We start from the raw sequence: 4,436 nt of genomic DNA, 5'->3' as shown, positions 1-4,436 counted from the left end.
CGCATGTATACGCTATTTGGACAAGGTGAACCAGTGTATACTTCTTAAACCATTCTCTTTCTTCAATCTCTGGAGTCTGATCTATAATCCTTTGTTCTTAACCTATTGCAATGTGAACTGCCATCATTCATCATATATGTGATTTGCCATCAAGGACAACACCTGTATCATAATGCCAACAATCCCCCCCTTTGGACTTTATGGAAACCATATTGGTGTTTATTACGTCAAGTTGTAGAACCTGTTAGATATATCAAACAACACCAAGATACTCCCCCCCTTTGACATCAAGGGAAAAGGGCAGACCAAGATATTCTCCCCCATAGGGATGGAGTTATATTCTCTGATCATGCTCCCCCTGAGATTTTACCAAAATCTCTAATGGATGTGAAATGAAGTACATGAATCTATCACTAAAATATGTGAGTATGAACTTCCTATCACAAATGACCCATACATACATCAATCACCCAACCAAGTGGGGAAATACCAAATGTTCATACATGACTGAAAATTTGCAATTATTACATCATCCTTCCCATGCATAGTGGGGTTACAAATTATATCATAGGTCTTTACATGACCTTTACATCAAATGATATACGTGACAATGATCTAAACAAGACAATGATAGTCATCGACAACTATCATACACCATATATGATCTTCACCATAAGCATCTATCAACAACATCAAGTTCAACAACCTGTATATGTCCATCATCAAAGAGTCATCTGAATCAAAACAACTATGTGAATTAAGAAGTATAAGTATCATCATGTACCAAGGTCTTCTATTATAATACCAACAATGCATTATTAGAAGCATATGCTCCCCATGAACCTGTGCCAACTGTTCACAGTCAGATCTGATCATTGCTTGTGTCAGTAAGAATCATCAAGGCATCATCATCAACCAGTTATTCATGAATTTATTAACAACTTATGAGTGCCACGAGCACTTCTACATATCATTAGCAGACTTTAATCATCATCAGTCAGAATAGAAAAGATAATCGATAATTGACTCAACCATATCAGACCCCTTTTCCTGAGTCTGTCCCACTGCTTCTTCATCAAAACAACATATACGTGATTGTGCAGCTTCTAACTCGTGTATATTCATGACTTATCTTCATAATAACTGTGTATGAGAATTGTAATACTGAAGTTTCACACTTTGAGCTCCCCCTAGGTCTATTATGTCTGTATACTGAGCTATGCCACATCTTTCTGACAAAAATTCCTTGTTCTTCAATACCTTGGATTGTGGTGATGTTTTCTCCTTTTGGTATGGTGGCCAAAATTTTATCTTGCATTCCTTTGCTATATACCCAAACTTGTTACAAGCATAACATCTTATATGTTTCATATTCCTTCTATCACAATAAATAGCTTTGTGACAAAACATATTTCAAGAAAACAATATCCCTTAAAGTACGTGGAAACTGATGATCTTTCTGTGTGACGGTTATTAGCTTGAACCATTCTACTTCTGCATCTCGCTGAAACATGTCCAAAATTATGACATATAAAATATTCAACATTATTCATGAGAGGAAAGAACCGATTATCCCTTCCATAGTTAGGAGGAAATGATTTTCTTTGAATTATTTCTTTCCTTGTTTGTTGATGGGGTTGACCTCTTATCTCCTTATTGAGCATTTCAGATTTTGCATTAGAGTTCCTTGCCTCATCTTGTGAGCTAGATTCACCTTCAACAATTTCATGAAAACCAAGACTAGTCTTTATAAGAGGAGAACGTTGAACTTTGATGATTTCATCTAACGTTTCTGATCCTTTAGCAAATCTAAGATTCAAATTTTTTGTCTTCTCAAGTTATTTTCTTAGACTTACTACTTCACACTCTAATTTTTCATTGTGCTTGTCCTTTTTAGTGAGTTGATGTGTCACTGTGTCTATGACTGTATCCTTTTCTGCCAAACAGATTTTGAGTTGAGTGATTTCTTTAAGGATATCTTCCTTTTCTAAGGTATTTTCATATTCCATGAGTAGTTTAACATCTTCATCATCTTCATCATTATTAGACAGGCCATCACTATCTTCATGCGTATAATAACTTCTTATATTACCTTCTGCAAAAATCTTTCCTTTTCCATGAGGGCATTTAGTAGCATAATGACCAACTCTTCCACAAGCAAAAAATTTGAAGGGAAGCTTACCTCTAAATCTTCGGAACCCTGCTAAAGTTTCTTCACAAAGTTTACCTCATCTTCTTCTGATATGTATCCTAATTCTTTGAGATCTTCCTTTTCTTTTCCTTTTGCAGAGGCTTTGAAAGCGGCTTCTCTGATTTCTGATGGACCTCCTTTCCTCATTTCAAAGGCAATTAAAATTCTATGAAGTTGAACAATAGTAACAGATCGTAGATCTTGATTTTCTTCAATGGCAGATACTTTTGACTCAAATTTAGAAGACAGAAATCTCAAAATTTTCTCAACTATAGTAGCCTCCTTTATTTCTTCACCTAGATTTCTCATATGATTTACAATCTCATCTACTCGTAACAAATAATTAGCAATACTTTCATCACTATACATCTTGAGAGTTTCATACTGGATTCTGATAGTTTGGAGTTTAGCACATTTTACTTGGGAGTCTCCTTTGTAGCTCTGAATGATTTTGTCCCATATTTCCTTAGCTATGTTGAACTGCATGACTTTGACACATTCTGATTCTGAGAGACTTCCCAATAAGCATTAAAGGCTTTGCCATTGATTTCATATGATTTCCTTTCTGCTGGATCTGTGGGGACTATTGCTGGATATTGGTATCCTCTTTCCACAATTTCCCAAACCTCAACTCCAAGTGACTAAAGATAGGCTCTAGTTCTTGTCTTCCAATATACTAAGTTATCTCTCTTGAATATTGGTGGTATGATAGATCCCATTCCTTCGTGATTGCTCATTTTGAGAGATCTTCCTTCAAGTGATCAATCTTCTTTTGAAGGATCTGCTTTGATACCAATTATTGGGAATAATACTGGGGGCGGGGGGGGGGTGAATCAGTATTATCAAATCAATAACTTTTTCATTTCATAATCAAATTTATATATGCTACTTCAGTGAAGGGAACTAGCGTGTGCACGCAACTTTTCTTAAGGAAACCAACGTATATCTAATAAACTTATGATTCAGTTAATTCTTCATATGTTTATCTTTAATCAGTGCATCAATACTTTATTAACCATTTAAATGGTAACCTTGTGCAGTAATAACAGAATAAACCATCACACATAAGCAACACACATGAACACGATATTTAAGGTGGAAACTCTATCCAGGAGAAAAACCACCTGTTGCTATCGTCTCTGTCTTCTTTTAATATAAGAAAAACATGTTTACAATCTTGTACCGGTGCAGACTCATACCAGTACGCACACACCCACCTGGAGAAGGCTATAACCTTCTCTTGTTCTCTAGCTTCTACTGGAAGGGAGCTACAACCCCCTAGCACTTGTACTAGTCGATATGTTTACTAGTGCGTAGGCGCCGACCTACAGAAGGCTCTAACCTTCACTCATTCTCCAGCTTCTACTGGAAGGTAGCTCCAACCCCCTGGCTCTTGTACTGGCTGATATTTTTACCAGTACGTAGGTGCCAACCTACAGAAGGCTACGACCTTCTCTCTTCCTCCAGGGATCGCGTTTCATAAATTTTCAAACTAGATACTCCTGGTACGCAACAACACAATATGAAGGTGACGTTTCATCCAATTTTCGTACTGGACCCATCAGCAACATTGAAGCTCAAAATCAATCACCACTGCAATACAACCCATCAAAACTGAAGCAAATCACAATCAATCAATCTGAACATCCAAAACACTATCGCCAGAACACAGAGAAAAACCTAGAACTCTGCATCAGCAACTAGAACCAACTGCAACTTCAAACATCATATTTCATAATCTATATGCTACTTCGAAGTGTTGAACCAATGTGTATATGTGCCTTCACCAAGGCAAACCAATGCATAGATATGCAAATACTAACTTAAAACTTCACAGCTATTCCAGACTTCAGTCATACCCAGATCATAACATTTACAAAATAAAACATGCATTAACATTCAGATCTAGCCTAAGTCATTTCAGGTTTCATGATCCTGATCCAAAATTGTATCCAAAGGTGCACTTTATATTTCAGATTATATCATTACCATAGCCTTACAACATAAAATATACTTCAGATAGAAGTATTCACAAAAAACCCATTCGCTTGCACACTTGGCCCTTTGATCTTCTCCTCCTTATATACTTAGATCCTTTGTCAATACCTCGGACCAAAACCATAGTTATGCTACTAGTATTCTTTGATGGTATCAATATTCTTTGTCGCGATCATTACCATGGGTCAATACCATGGTAGGAACCCCTGGTATTCATTATCCTTAATTTTCCATCCCATACGCGCTT

The sequence above is a fragment of the Pinus tabuliformis genome, chromosome 7 (genome assembly GCF_031772625.1).
Source record: "Pinus tabuliformis cultivar Carrire ecotype Pingquan chromosome 7, CPIR1, whole genome shotgun sequence".
In the NCBI taxonomy this organism is placed as follows: domain Eukaryota; kingdom Viridiplantae; phylum Streptophyta; class Pinopsida; order Pinales; family Pinaceae; genus Pinus; species Pinus tabuliformis.
This window is presented reverse-complemented; position numbering follows the sequence as displayed.